This window comes from Bos mutus, chromosome 1 (genome assembly GCF_027580195.1).
Source record: "Bos mutus isolate GX-2022 chromosome 1, NWIPB_WYAK_1.1, whole genome shotgun sequence".
In the NCBI taxonomy this organism is placed as follows: Eukaryota; Metazoa; Chordata; class Mammalia; order Artiodactyla; family Bovidae; genus Bos; species Bos mutus.
The window spans coordinates 42025202-42041452 of NC_091617.1; the positions used below are offsets into that span (position 1 = coordinate 42025202).

At 43.1% G+C, this 16251-nt stretch overlaps 1 protein-coding gene across 5 annotated transcripts in view; it reads left to right on the forward strand.

Moving 5' to 3' along the window:
* ST3GAL6 (ST3 beta-galactoside alpha-2,3-sialyltransferase 6) overlaps nt 1–16251 on the forward strand; it is an 87411-nt gene that overhangs the window by 436 nt on the left and 70724 nt on the right. The window contains exon 1 of one of the 5 annotated variants that reach the window (XM_070368189.1): nt 75–243. The exons of 3 other annotated variants lie outside the window; for them this stretch is intronic. The gene's annotated coding sequence lies outside the window, so the exon portion shown is untranslated. Of the gene's footprint in view, nt 1–74; nt 244–6928; nt 7045–16251 lie in introns of those variants that run through there. One more of the 5 variants, XM_070368198.1, reaches the window with a different exon arrangement.

Consider the following 16251-nt stretch of genomic DNA (forward strand, 5'->3'; position numbering starts at 1 on the left):
CGGGCGCTGTGGGCAGCGCACGCGCCGCCGGGCGCCTCGGATTTCTCGCTGGTCCCCCGCCGGGTCTGGGAGACTGCCTCCTTCCCGGGCCGCCGCTGAGCCGCGCTACCGTCCTCCGGTTTCCGCCGGCTCGATGCTGCGGCTGCCGCGGGAGAGGCAGCACCCGGCTGGAGAGAGCGGCTGCGGGCGAGCTCCCGGCCCCGGAGCCCCGCGCGCCTCTGCGGTCTTCGCGCCTGGGCCTCGGCGAGTAACTCTCCCCAGCCCGCTTCGCTGCGGGTTGGCATCGGCGGGGGGAGGGTGGGGGAGGGAGGTTGGGGGTGGGGAGATCCGCGGGCTTTGCCTCTGAGGCTGAGGATCAGGGGCCGGGGGGCGCGCCTCCATGCACCCTCCCACCCCCAGGAGCCTGCATGCGCTTGCCCGGCGCCCCGGGTTCAGGGAGTGGGGGGCGCGCGGACCCGGGTGCTCACCGGGTAAGGGCGGCTGGGGCGCTGGGCACTGGAGCGGCCGGCGGGGGTGACGGGTTCCTCGCTCACTATTGTTTCTTTGTAAAAGGGGATGTACGCGACCCGGGGCGAGAGGTCTGCAAAGTTCTCTCGTTTTACCTTAGAAAAAATCTACGAGAAACCCTTCTTCCCGCCACAGTGGAACTAGACCTAAAGAAACCAGCTCGGAGGCGATTTGGCGCAAAGTGCAGGGACGAGAAAATTGCAGGGACTTGGCCTGCCGTTCATTTGGGGGAAAGGGGAGAAGAAGCTAGTGGTTTTGAGGCCGAATGCTACCGAGCTCCCTGGCGATCTCAGCTCCTTGTGTGGTGTTATTTGGGCTTGAAAGAGAATCTATAAAAGGCAGTTTTCAGAAAGTAAAAACAAACCCAAAACACCTTTGCGGGGGTGGGGTGGGGGGGTGGGGTGCAGGTCTTCAGTGGAAGGGCGGGGAGAGAGGTTGGTGACCGGGTTGAGGGTGGGGTTGCTGTTCGAAGATGTTGTTTTAAAAACGGTACTTGGGAGTGGTGATGAAAGCGACATCTTGAATGCCAACGTATCGGAAACTCCAGAAGCCGCAGATTCTAAATCCAAAAGTCACACGTGCTTTAAGAGGCCCGCCACCTGAGAACTGTAATTAGGTAGATAGTTAAGAATACTGCGAATCTACCAGAAGCTCCTTGCCCTCTGGCCCCATGTTCACGCTAGTCTCGTGGTTTCTGATAGCTGCTCTTACAAGGCTAGCTTTGATATTTGACTTTCCAGTGATAAAACTTAGTGTCCCGGCTGCAGGCTGAGAAATTATATCTTTTGACTTATATGGAGATGTTACATATTTGGGAAGATCTGGTCAGGTTGCCAGGCTATTTTACATCTGAAACATGATGATTTGACATTTGTAAATTGATTTGTTTTCCCTTCCTTTTAGTCTCACCGCCGACTTTTAGTACGAAAATCTGTAAAGAGCCACTCTTAGATGATCTAGTTTGTCGTCTCCGAATGAGGCTGATTGGCTCGGAAGCACTTTAGATAATGGCAACTTTGGTTTATGAGAAGAGAACTTTTCTCAAAACTGTGTATCTGTTCTGGCATCAAGTGGTCCTTAAACGTGGAGGGGGAGGGCCTTCTCACAGGCCTTTTCTTGAGCAATATTTTCACCACGTTCCTCCCTGGTTGTCACAGTTTCAGGTTGTACCGTGTCTCCGTATTATGGTGTAATAGAATGAGATTGCTGTTTTGATTGTTTCAGTAGATTTGTTGGAGATATTCAATTTGTTCTTATGCCCCAAGTCAATACAAATCTTTGGAGCTCAAAAGGAATAGAAATAGTGTTGGCAGAAGAATGACTTTAAGAGACATAGCATTTAAAAAAAATCAGTCTGTCTTTTGTGAAAATTGTAATTTTCAAGTTTTCTCATTTTAAATAATAGTGGCAGCTGTTTGCTTCTGTGCGAGATATTTCTGTGTTCCATATCATATGGAATATTATGAGAGAGAAGTGAAGTAATACTGTGCTTCCCATGTTTCTCTGATAAGCATCATCTGCTAACCATGCAGATTACCAATAGGCTTTTTTCCATTGTGATTGCATTCAGAGGCCAGAGACCTGTTTAAGTGCATTCTAGGTGATGCTTATCAAGAAGGAGAGGAAAGCACAAAACTCAGGTGGTTCCCAGTATGGTTCCCAGTATTATCCCCAGTGAGTTCACCTGTGCTAGTTTATTTAATCTTCACAACCACCCTAGGAGAAAGGAATGCTTGACCTTATTTTATAATTAAAACAAACAAACAAACAAACTTGAGCCTGCCCAAGGTTAAGTGACTTAGATTGGATCACAGGAGGGTCGCTTCACTTCTGCCTTGCAGGGGTCCCAGGAAGCCTCTGTAGCAGATGTTCCTCACAGGTTCTTCCATTCATTTGCTTGTCTTTCTCCTGTGCCTTCCACCCTCACTTGTATCCCCCTCTCCTATCTGAACACACCTTCTTAATTACCCCTCAGGCTTGGCTTCTTGAGCAGATGCTCTACATTGTCTTTCCTCTTGTTAGTTTCAGACTTTCAAGGGTTATCTTCTATCTTCTCCACATCTTTGACATGCCCCTTGGGTGGGTTGTGTCTGGCCAGGTTTACAAGGGCCTGTTATTGCCAATAGCTTATGTTCTGAATGTTCTTTTCATTCTGAATATATTTTCAGGGAAGTTCCTTTTTGCCTGGAAGAAATCTTCACAGGGCTACCTCCTCACTATCACTGTTGAATCTCTCTTGCTTATCCTAACTACAGTGGATAACAGCATACACCACAGTTTCCAGTTGAACCCTGATGAGTTAAAGTGTTTAATTTGGAGTGCACTTGATGTATAGAACAAGATGTGTGCATTGGACATAACAGTGTTTTTGTAGAAAGCTATATTTATGGTTCCATGTCAGGGTGTCAGAAGCACAGTTCTCACTGTAGTGGGGTAGCAGGTGTTTTTTCTCCTGATGGTGATTGAATTGGTCAGGAACTTGGCTGCCAGACAGGCGGTCAGGCTAAGAAGCAATGATATTTTGCGGGTGAGGATATGATAAAAGAGAGTGAGGAGCAGTAGGATCTCAGTCTCTTCCCCGTGTTCATATTTCTTTTTTTCTTTTTGGAGATCTTTTGGTCATCCCAGGAGGAATGGGCAGCTTACCACTTACTACCACAACCTTCTGCATCTGATCAGGGTTTTCGTCTTCCTGGACCTTTGGGAAAAAGGAGAAGGAAAGCACCCAACCTTTAGGAAATTTCTTATCATGAACACTAGAAAGCTGAGTGAAGAGTCTCTTCTGTGTTCTCTCTTCTTCCCCCTTTTACCTGAGATGCAATGTGCAAGGGGGATCATTTCATCCAGTTGCACAGAGTAATGCTGGTTTTTGAAGAATTCTTTAAACATTGACTTACTTTTTATGTGATTGGGGATGGAAAGATCTGTGGGAGATGAGAGAATAAGGCCTCCAGGAGAGGAAATGGCAAGGAAGCTGGCGATTTCTCTAAGGGAAGGAAGCAATGTTATTCTCACCCCCGTGGCGTGTGGAAGCAGGCCTGGAATTGGTGTGGTTGTGGGTCATGGTCATAACCATGTGCTTTGATGGGGCAACAAAAGAGGCAGAGAATGGTTTTGCAGTGGCTCTTGAGTGACTTTCTGCAGTCATCTATATGGTGGAACTTGAGATTCAGCCAATATTTATTGCGTCCCTACCATGTACAGGAGATGTTCTAGGTAGGGTGTGCAGCATTGAACAAAACACATTCTTTGCTCTTACAGAGTTTATGTTTCTGTGGGAAATGGAATCAATAAATCAGATACAAATATATGGGAAAACACTTTTCAGATAGAATGAGTGTTATGAAGACAGTTCATTGTGGGGGTGTGCCAGACAGGGTCTGAGGGAAGCTGGTTTAGGGCAGTCAGAGAGCTGCCATGAGGGGGTGGTGTATGAAGAAAGATAGGAATGGTGAGAAGCCAGTCAAGTGAAGAGCATTCTAGGCAGAGGAAACAGTGGCCACAGAGGCCCGGAGGCATAAATGAACTGCGGATGTTTGCAGAACTTGGAGAAGAGTGCAAAAGGGCAAGCTAGGAGGAGAGGAAGTCAGTGAGGTAAGCAGAAGACTGCTTGTGAGATACCTTCAAGTCTTAAGAAGGAGTTTGAATTGTGTTTTAATTAGAATAAGATGCCACTGGAGGCTGATTTAGAGATTCAGTCTTTACCTGGTGGTTGATGGACTTTCCTCTTGGGCTTTTTCTTGCTCTCTCTCTCTCTGTCTCACACACATGTTTTCATTCTTCACATTTTTCTTCTCCCCATTAATTGGCCATCACTGATTTCCCTTCCTTGCTCTAGGCCAGGGCACAGGCATGTCCACACTGAGAAGCGGTTCTCAGAGGACTGTGTACAGTTTTCCTCTCACTCACTGAAATAAATCCTTGTACTCACTCAAGCATGAAACGCTCCATTACTAGCTTTGATTGCTCAACTTCTCTCTAGGCTGAATATCTAGTTGTCTCTAAGTCTCTGGGTTGGCTGGTGGCATCTGAAACTAGATATGAAAAACTAAGTTAATCATCTACTCAAATCGATCACAGTTGGTATCGTTTGCAAGTGTGATTGATTTGAGTAGATTAACTTAATTTTTCCCATCTAGTTTCAGATGCCACCAACCAAAAGGACAATGATCGTCTGAAGAGGGGATATTCTATATAATGGGAAACTCTTCCCTTTTCCTGATGCCAGCCCCCTTTCCCCCAGGCTATGCAGGGAGTTACAGTTTCAGTGGAAATGAACTCTTGTAATAGTTGCCATGGGACTATACTATGCCTTAGAAATTTTGTTTCTATCGTTCTTCATAGATAATCTTCTCAGTCTTAGAGTAACACTTAAATCATGAAAATTTATGACCAAGGCAGTACTTCCTAGTAGCACTGGTTTATCAGAAATGAACAGAGGCATTTTATCAGGTATCCTTTGATTCCAAGATAGCTCATCATCTCCAGTATCCAACTCTCTGGGGAAACTTGGTATACTCTTAGAAAATTACTTTTGAGATTATTTAGCCAGATGCCCTGCTCATTTATTAATTTACATACTTAACTGACATATATATATATATATCAGTTATCTTTCAGCTTTTGGTATCTGTTTCCTTATGGCTGATGTGCTGACATAAAATCTGGAACATGTTTCAGTTTAAGCAGGCAGCAGTTATGTCTCATCTTGTTTGCCCCGTGTCCTCCACCTGGTGTGGCGTTCAGAACTTTATAAATAGAACAGACGGTTGCCAGGTGTCTCCATCCGTGCCCATGGATTAACTCACAGTGTGAATAGCTCAGCTGTAACATCTTAATAACTCTTAGGCTTCATCTTTGTAACTATTAGGATTATCAGTGTATCATTTCAAAAACTTGACCCATTGGAGAAAATAGGTGAAATGTGCATTCATTCCTGTGGGTTTGTCTAAATTAATTAAAACTTTTCTGGCTTTGAAACTTTTTTTGAAAATTATTAGGTTGACATGTAAGAGACTGGTATGTGAATATTATCAGATGGCTATTCTCAAATTTGTTTTCATGTACAGTAAACTTTCAGACATGAGTCTGAGTGAACTCCGGGAGTTGGTGATGGACAGGGAGGCCTGGCGTGCTGTGATTTATGGGGTCACAAAGAGTCAGACACGACTGAGCGACTGAACCGAACTGAACTGAAACTTTCAGAGATGGTTAGATAGTATTACTGACTCAATGAACGTGAATTTGACCACCTCCAGGAGATAGTGAAGAAGAGGGGAGCCTGGTGTGCCATAATCCATGGGGCTGCAAAGAGTCAGATGCAACTTAGAGACTCTGTTACAACAAATTTTCAGTTTCATAATTCATAATTTATGATAATTTGAGTTGGGTTTGTAGTTACATTTGTGAGGAAATAAGTGTGCCAAGAGATTAGATAACAAAATCATTTCCCTCTTTAATAGCCCAGCATCTCACATCTATGATTTCATGCCCTTTAGTAAGCACCGCTTGAAATCCATTGCTTATTATGATATGTCTTAGGTTTCTGTTAGATATCATTTAACCTAGCTGGAGACACAAACAGATTCACTGGGGATAAAAAGCTCTTCTCATCTCTTCTCATCAGGGCCAGAGCTGAGAGTGAGTCCCTGCCTGGGAAAGGGAACTGAGAAGGGCCAGCTGTGGACTCTTGCTGAAACTCAGAGTGACAGAGTTTCTCACAAAGAATGGCGTCTTTACAGGGCATCTTCCTGGTTAATAGAGATACTCTGTATACATATTTTAAAGGTTCTACCTTTTAGATTTTTTTCCCCCTGTCCCTCAAGGACATGCTGCTATAATACCAACAATATAAACAAAGTCTTCTTGTCTTTGAGCTGATTTTATGGAGTCTGCCTCCCCAATAAGATTTTAGTCCTCAGAGAAGTTATCAGCCCAGTGTTTCTGATAGCTTAGAGGAGTTTTCTTCTTAGGAAATATTTTATTGCAAATATTTAGGCCAGCACCATAGAAGGTGCTGCTTTTATTAAAATAATACAGTACAAAGTGTAATAAAATGAAATGCTTTTATTAAAATCTGTGCAGCCCTTTAGTGTGTAAGAGTCCTTCATGTCTTAAGGGATAGAAGAGGCAAAGATGGGGAATATGCGCATACTCTATGTTCAGCACAGAGCCAAAGAATTAAAAAATCAGTTTTTTTTTTTTAATTCCCTGGTTTGTTTTTATGGATAATATAAAGCTGGTATTAGATCATGTAATATATAATTATTATAGTATAATAAAGTTATAAACTGCACTTAAAATGGAAAAAAATGGGTTATCTTGTTGCATTTAGACAAGAGCGATGAGTTGATCCAGTTCCAGATGGATTTCCAGCTGCTTTTCAGCAACAGCAAGTAATTTAATTCATAATTTTATTTAATTGACAGACTCCGCAAGTTATAGGACTTTTTTTTGTGAATGATTTTGGTGAGATAAAGAATACTGCTGTCAAGATCCTTTTGATAGTTGAAGCCAATATCTCAAGTAAATGTCAGAGTAAGTTAGCTAATCACTCTTGTTTGATCCCAGCTATGCTACAATTAGATTAGAAATAATTGGATTTTTTCTTAAGCAGGATGTTAAGGGATATGTGTAATTTCTGATGGTTGAAATATCTGTAAATGTTTTGCAGGCCTGGGATATTTTTGGAGGACAAAACTGGCCCATCTACTGCAAAAAACCTGAAAAGCTTCCCTCCATTTTTAGAGTTGGTGTGTAGGCCTCCTCTGCTTTAACCATAAATAATGCAATTACATTCTTCTTACAGAGCTTCTACCCAAGGTCTCCACCTATGACCACCAATATTCCTGTCCATGCACCTTTTATATTAACATTCCTCAAGCATGGTTTTTATTACAGAAATTTTTTTCTGCTCAAAAATCCAGAGAATTCTTCCCACAGGTCTTTTGAAGTTTTCTGCTCTCTCCTGTTGCCCTTTTTTTTTTTTTTTACTGTTCCATTTGCTCCTACAGTCGCTGCAAGCCTCCCTGTGCTGCAGATTGTGAAGGCCTTTAGAACTGGTGCCCTTCTCCTTCCACTCCCCACCCACCCCCATCCAAGCTAGATGATAACCTGCCTTTCCAGCTTCATGGCTGATAAACTGCCTGACTCTGAACACATTGCCTAACTTCTGTGAAGATCACTTTCTTCATCTCTAAACTTGAATAATGCCCACTTCACAGTTATGATAATTAAAAAAGAAAGCATGTGCAAATAGTTCAGTATAGGGCCTGCCAAATACCTAACATTTAATCAATATTGTTACATTATTATTATTATTATAACTCTTATTATAGCTATTATCATAACTCTTGTTCATTGGATAGTTAAAATTTGACTTTCTCCAGAAAGTCTTTCTGTTTGGCCTTCTCTGGCTCTAATTTCTTTTTTTTTTTTTTTAACCAGTCTGAGTCCTATTAGAACCTGACTTCACTTTCAGTTCATGACTTCACTTTCAGTTCAGTTCAGTTGCTCAGTTGTGTCCGACTCTTTGCAACTCCCTTGCAGCACGCGAGGCCTCCCTGTCCATCACCAACTCCTGAGTTTACTCAAACTGATATCCATTGACTCGGTGATGCCATCCCACCATCTCATCCTGTGACTTCAATTTGGACTCTATTTATCTACTCATGTTGTTATATTCTTCAGTTTTCCTTGAACAGTAATAAATATTTGGACACCTTTCATGTGCCAGGCACAGTACTAATTATAATATAGAGATCCATGGGCAAACAGTGGAGGGATGCAGTGTGCAGTGTGTGTGTGTACACAAGTGTGCGTGTATGTGCATGTACGCATGCTTCAGGTGGAGTTGGGAGATGAAAATCTGTTGATTGGTACTGTGATTTTTCAGAATAAACTAGGGTTGAGAACAAAAACTACTCTGTTCATTTGTCCATTAAAAATGAACATCTGTTCATCTTTTTCTGTAGTTTAAAAAACCTGATAGTTGTATCTTGAAACATATGTTCTTGAAACACTTTACATATACTTTCTTTCTTAGAATCTTCTCTATCCTCATCTCAACATGGGTAGAGGTAGAGAAGGAAGACTTTCTTGAAAAGTGGAATCCCACTAGCTGCCTCCGATTTATGGCAGTTTTCACGAGAAGATGATGAAAACATTTCATGAGAAAATGATGAACATTATTGAACATAATACATACTTGATATTTGATCTCTCATTTTTAATAACCTAAGTGTTTGAAAGAAACGTGAGGGAGTTCCTTGGTTGCCTAGTGGTTAGGATTCCAGGTTTTCACTGCCATTGCCCAGGTTCAGTCCCTGATTGGGGAACTGAGATCCTGCAAGTCACACATAGCACAGCCAAAAAAAAAAGAAAAAGGAGATGTGAAGTATCATTTGAGACTTCTGAAACCTGGGTTTCTATATGAAGTTTGAGAGTGGAGATATCCAAGGAAAACAGTCCACAGGACTACTATAAATGCATGGCCTTGAAACTTCCAGTACCTCCCTATTACATTTCACACTCAAGAAAGCCACAGCTTCCTCTTCTGTAATTATTTGCTTGATAATTTTTATGTGCAGTTTGATTAAGATTTTATTTTTATTTGTTTCCTTTGCAGTTAAAGTTTGGCTTCCTTTCCTCCTCTCTGTTCCCCTTTCTTATTCCTCTTCTCCTCCCCATTCCCATTTTTAAGACATCATTCAATTTTTAACACATCAATATGTTATTCAGAGCTTCTTCAATTGTTGTTGTTCAGTCACCAAGTTGTATCTGACTCTTCACCACCCCATGGACTGCAGCACTCCAGGCCTCCCGGTCCCTCACCATCTCCCAGAGTTTGCCCAAATTCATGTCCAATGAATTGGTGATGCCATCCAACCATTGCATCCTTTGTCACCCTCTTCTCCTTCAGTCTTTCCCAGCATCAGGGTCTTTTCCAATAAGTCAGCTCTTCGCATCAGGTGGCCAAAGTATTGGAGCTTCAGCTTCAGCATCAGTCCTTCCAATAAATATTCAGGGCTGATTTCCTTTAGGATGGACTGGTTTGATCTCCTTGCAGTCCAAGGGAGTCTCAAGAGACTTCTCCAGCACAACAGTTTGAAAGTATCAATTTTTTGGTGCTCTGCCTTCCTTATGGTCCAGCTCTCACATCTGTATATGACTACTGGAAAAAAACCATAGCCTTGACTATATGGACTTTGTTGGCAAAGTGATGGCTCTGCTTTTTAACATACTGTCTAGGTTTGTCATAGCTTTCCTGCCAAGAAGCAATTGTCTTCTAATTTCATGGCTATGGTCACCATCCCCAATGATTTTAGAGCCCAAGCAGAGGAAATCTGTCACTGCTTCTACCTTTTCCCCTTCTATTTGCCATGCAGTGATGGGACTGGATGCCATGATCTTAGTTTTTTTAATATTGAGATTTAAGCTGGCTTTTTCACTCTCCTCCTTCACCCTCATCAAGATACTTTTTAGTTCCTCTTCGCTCACTGCCAGCCTGAATTTTAATACGAGGAGCTGATGATTTGAGCCACAGTCAGCTCCAGGTCTTGTTTATGCTGCTTGTATAGAGCTTCTCCATCTTTGACTGCAAAGAATATAATCAGTCTGATTTCAGTATTGACCATCTGGTGATGTTTATGTGTAAAATTGTCTCTTGTGTTGTTGAAAAAGGGTGTCTGCTATGACTGGTGTGTTGTCTTGGTAGAATTCTGTTGGCCTTTGCCCTCTTCATTTTGTACTCCAAGGCCAAACTTGCCTGTTACTCCAGGTATCTCTTGACTTCCTACTTGTGCATTCCAGTCCCCTGTGATGAAAGGGCCATTTTTTTTTGGTGTTAGTTGTAGGTCTTCTAGGTCTTCATGGAACCGGTCAACTTCAGCTTATTTAGCATCAGTGGTTGGGGCGTAGACTTGGATTACTGTGATGTTTGCCTTGGAAACAAACCAGGATCATTCTGTCATTTTTAAGGTTGCACCTAACTATTGCATTTCAGACTCTCTTGTTGATTCTGAGTGCTACTCCATTTCTTCTATGGGATTCTTGCCCACAATAGTAGGTATAAGGGTCATCTGAATTGAATTCACCCATTCCTGTCCATTTTAGTTCACTGTTTCCTAAGATGTCCATGTTTATTTACTCTTGCCATCTCCTGCATGACCGTGTCCAATTTACCTTGATTCATGGAATTCCAGGTTCTTATGAAATACTGTTCTTTACAGCATCAAATTTTACTTCCATCACCAGACACTTCCACAACTGAGCTTATGCAATATCTGATGTTAAATGTCTGACTTATATTTAATTCTAGGAAATCCTACATATTTTTACTGCAGAAATATATTTTCTACCAAATCTGAGTGGGGTCCGGTGTATTTTAACTCTGTCTTTTGGTGTTGATCTCTCTTGCTTAGAAATTAGGCAAGAGGATGGAAAACTCCATAACCACAAGAGTTTAAAATTCCCAGAGGAGAATTAGATGTGAAAGAAAAAACACTGGAATATACTTGAGCTGTAATTAGCCTGAAAATGGAATGTGTGGCAGAGGTCCCCAAGAAGGCTAGGAAAACAGGGCAGAGCAAAAACTGTTGTAGCTCATTTCTGGCACTGTTTTGGGAAGCCTGTGCCCTTATTGTGGGTCAGTGGTTGTCAAACAACGTTTTTAAGTCACCCAGAAATTTTGCCTCTAGAAATTGTCAATCTTTTAGTTCAAATATATGTACTCCTTGGCCCTTATATTTTTCTCATTATAAGTGTGTTACTTTGGCATTTCCATTTATACACCAGCACCTGGGAGTTGAACGTCTCAGGTAAACTGACCACTCGAATGTCTGAACCAGCAGGGCTGAGTGGCTGACTGTTGGGTTGGGGCTTCTCCCAGGTAAAGCTCCTTTCTGAAGTTACACCTGGGCTGTCAACACCTTTATGGTTTGGACAGCACCAAGTTCTCTAAAAGTAAAGCTCTTATGGCAATTCATCATCCATGCAGAGGAGCATAAAACCATGTACATATGAAGTGAAAGTGAAAGTCGCTCAGTTCAATTCAGTTGCTCAGTTATGTCTGACTCTGCGACCCTATGAATTGCAGCACTCTAGGCCTCCCTGTCCATCACCAACTCCCGGAGTTCACTCAAACTCACGTCCATTGAGTCGGTGATACCATCCAGCCATCTCATCCTCTGTCGTCCTGTTCTCCTCCTGCCCCCAGTTCCTCCCAGCATCAGAGTCTTTTCCAATGAGTCAACTCTTCGCATGAGATGGCCAAAGTACTGGAGTTTCAGCTTTAGCATCATTCCTTCCAAAAAACACCCAGGACTGATCTTCTTTAGAATGGACTGGTTGGATCTCCTTGCAGTCCAAGGGACTCTCAAGAGTCTTCTCCAACACCACAGTTCAAAAGCATCAATTCTTCGGTGCTCAGCTTTCTTCACAGTCCAACTCTCACATCCATACATGACTACTGGAAAAACCATAGCCTTGACTAGACGGACCTTTGTTGGCAAAGTAATGGCTCTGCTTTTCAATATGCTATCTAGGTTGGTCATAACTTTGCTTCCAAGGAGTAAGCGTCTTTTAATTTCACGGTTGCAGTCACCATCTGCAGTGATTTTGGAGCCCAAAAATATAAAGTCTGACACTGTTTCCACTGTTACCCCATCTATTTGCCATGAAATGATGGGATCAGATGCCATGATCTTTGTTTTCTGAATGTTGAGCTTTAAGCCAACTCTCTCACTCTCCTCTTTCACTTTCATCAAGAGGCTCTTCAGTTCCTCTTCACTTTCTACCACAAGAGTGGTGTCATCTGCATATCTGAGGTTATTGCTATTTCTCCCGGCAATCTTGATTCCAGCTTGTGCTTCTTCCAGCCCAGCGTTTCTCATGATGTACTTTGCATATAAGTTAAATAAGCAGGGTGACAATATACATCCTTGACGTACTCCTTTTCCTATTTGGAACCAGTCTGTTGTTCCATGTCCAGTTCTAACTGTTGCTTCCTGACCTGCATACAGGTTTCTCAAGAGGCAGGTCAGGTGGTCTGGTATTCCCATCTCTTTCAGAATTTTCCGCAGTTCATTGTGATCCACACAGTCAAAGGCTTTGGCATAGTCAATAAAGGAGAAATAGATGTATTTCTGGAACTCTCTTGCTTTTTCCATGATCCAGCAGATGTTGGCAATTTGATCTCTGATTCCTCTGCCTTTTCTAAAACCAGCTTGAATATCTGGAAGTTCAGGGTTCACATATTGCTGAAGCCTGGCTTGGAGAATTTTGAGCATTACTTTAGTAGCATGTGAGATGAGTGCAATTGTGGGGTAGTTTGACCATTCTTCAGCATTGCCTTTCTTGGGATTGGAATGAAAACTGACCTTTTCCAGCCCTGTGGCCACTGCTGAGTTTTCCAATTTTGCTGGCATATTGAGTGCAGCACTTTCACAGCATCATCTTTCAGGATTTGAAAGAGCTCAACTGGAATTCCATCACTTCCACTAGCTTTGTTCGTAGTGATGTTTCCTAAGGCCCTCTTGACTTCACATTCCAGGATGTCTGGCTCTAGGTGAGTGATCACACCATCGTGATTATCTTGGTTGTGAAGATCTTTTTTGTATAGTTCTTCTGTGTATTCTTGCTACCTCTTAATATCTTCTGCTTCTGTTAGGTCCATACCATTTCTGTCGTTTATTGAGCCTATCTTTGCATGAAATGTTCCCTTGGTATCTCTAATTTTCTTGAAGAGATCTCTGGTCTTTTCCATTCTGTTGTTTTCCTCTATTTCTTTGCATTGATCGCTGAGGAAGACTTCCTTATCTATCCTTGCTGTTCTTTGGAACTCTGCATTCAGATGCTTATATCTTTCCATTTCTCCTTTGCTTTTCGCTTCTCTTTTTTTCACAGCTATTTAATAGTCACTCAGTTGTGTCCAAGTCTTGACGACCCCATGGACTATACAGTCCATGGATTTCTCCAGGCCAGAATATTGGAGTGGGTAGATGTTCCCTTCTCCAGAGGATCTTCCAAACCCAGGGATTGAACCAAGGACTTCTGCATTGCAGGCAGATTCTTTACCTGCTAAGCCATGAGGAAAGGCCATGTACATATAGTTCAATACATTTGTTCCCAAGAAGCACACTTGTATAACCTGCCTCCAGGTGAAGAGGCGGAACATAGCCTGCCTTCCGGGAGTGCACGGAGCACTCTCACTTGATCACTGCTCCTCTCCTACCATGTAACCACTACTCTGACTTTCACCACCATAGGCTATCTTTTTTTTCTCTTTCTCTTTAATTTGAAATGGCACCCATGGTGTTCTGAGTGACTCTAGGATGTCAGAAGGGCTTTCCAGGTGATGCTAGTGGTAAAGAATCCTGCTAATGCGGGAGACCTAAGAGACACAGATTGAATCTCTGGGTTGGGAAGATCCCCTGGAGGAGGGCATGGCAACCCATTCCAGTGTTCATGCTTGGAGAATCCCATGGCCAGAGGAGCTTGGTGGGCTACAGTTCACAGGGTTGCAGAGAGTAAGCCACGACTGAGCAACTTAGCATGCACGCAGAGAATCAGAGTCCCTCTGGCTCAGAGGAAGGACTGGGCATCAAGAGATGTGTTATGGGTTGAGTCGTGTCTCCCTAAAAAGACATGTTGAAGTTATAACTCCCAGTACCTCAGAATGTGACCTCATTTGAAAATAGGGTCACGGAGATGTAGTGGTTAAGATGAAGTCATGCTGGAGTAGGGTGGCCCCCTGGTCCAGTGTGACTGGTATCCTTATAAGAAGCATGTGTGTGAGGACAGAGACACAGGGAGAGCACCATGTGAAAACACTGGGTTGGAGTGATGGCATCTATCAGCCACGGGGTGCTAAGGAGTGCCAGCAAACCACCAGAAACTAGCACGAGGCAAGGAAGTATTCCCCCCTACCAGGTTCAGATGGAGCATGGCCCTGCCAGCACTTGGCATTTGGACTTCTAGCCTCCAGAACTGTGAGATAAACACCTGTTATTGTAAGCCACCATGTTTGCGGTACTTTGTTGCTGCAGCCCTGGGAAATGAACACAGAGTGTTCGTGGTGGGCCTGGTGCCTGAACCCTCCTGTCTCCATTCCCCAGATCCCCCCTAGGCCTTGGTTCTGGAATTTTCCCTGTCTTGCCCCTAGCTGCTGCATGTCTGTGATGTGCCCCATAGGAGGACAGAGGTTTCATGGCAATGATATGGCTTTTTCTTTATTTCTCCACATTATTCTTCCCTAGTGTTTTCGGACTGAACCAGTTTGGTTTCCTGGGATATCCCAGACCAAGCTTCGCACGTCATCTCTTTTGACTTCCCACCAGTGCCTCTCTGGCCCTCTGCTGTGGTGTCCTTAAGCCATTCTCCCAGACCTGGCCTGAGCCACCTCCTCGGTCCAGTTGTCCCCAGTTACTCTGATTCACAATCATCTTTGATAGGGGAAAAAAAAAATAGAACTTTATGCTTTAAATGAAATCTCTATTTTTCAAATAGTACAGCATGCTGTAAATAAAGGTTTCATTTTGCTCTACTTTGACATATCAAAGGCCAGTTCTCATTTTAGAAAGTAAAAAAAGCCCTCAGATCAAAAAACAGTCCAACAGTTAGGCTTCAGTTAGTAAGAAGGGACTAAGCAGAGGGTAGCAGATGACAGAATGCTTTTTTCTTCAGCAAAGGATTGGGTTTAGACTGCCTGACAGTAACTTCTCTTATTCTGGGCTGAGTTTCTGGGGTAAGGGGAATGCTAAGAACCATACTGTTTTGAAGTCCCCAGGGTGACTTCACATGCCCGGGCCACTTGCTTTGCCCTTCTTTCGTACTCTTGTTTCAGGACCCAGAGATTTGCTGGGGACGTTTGTCTGGAATGCTCTCGGCACAGACTCGCCCTTCACCTTACATGTCCACAGCCTAGCGTGGTTGCAGAGGGCATGTGCCTGTCATGGCCCCTGCTTTCTGTTCAGAAGTCACTGCTTACTGCTAGTAACACCAGGGGAAGCCACCAGACATTTAGAAAAATCACAAAGGTGGGGAAGTTTGAAAAGTTTAAGCAGTTCTACTTTTGGTTTCTGGCCTCTTGCTGAATCTCATTCTCTTTATAACTAGTTTCTACTGCTCATACAATATATTTTGTCCTTTGAGGGGGAATGCAAAAAAGTTGCATGTTTTAGGCTTCTATGTTTTTTCTATAAGATACATATTACTTAATTGAAAAACAAGAAAGTAGGGCACTTTGAAGTTATAGTTTGGAAAAGGAAATGGCAACCCACACCTGTATGCTTGCCTGAAAAATCTCACGGACAGAGGAGCCTGGCGAGCTGCAGTCCATGGGGTCTCTAAGAGTCAGACACGACTGAGCAACTAAACATGAAGCTATAGTTAAGAGGTCAGCATGGGGCAAAGGTTATATTTGGTATGTCTGTGTTTTTGTGGACTTGCCTTTAGAGCATCTGTGCTCTCAGACGGTTTTTTTCCCCCTGAGATTTTGTGCCATGTGATAAGATGGGCAATAGGTATCTGTGTTGGATGGATAAATGGATAATTGAGCTTCTCCATTTGCTTGGCCAGTTATTTCACCAAACTACTGGTAGGATGAATTGCAGTTGAGTTCTGAGCTGCCTCCTGAAGCCTGGAGGTTTTCCTAAGCCCAGGGGGATTTCTTGGACTGGAGACCAGGAATTTAGAAGTGATATCCCCTTGGCTCTGGCCTGTGAAATGTGCTAAAACATTTTGGCT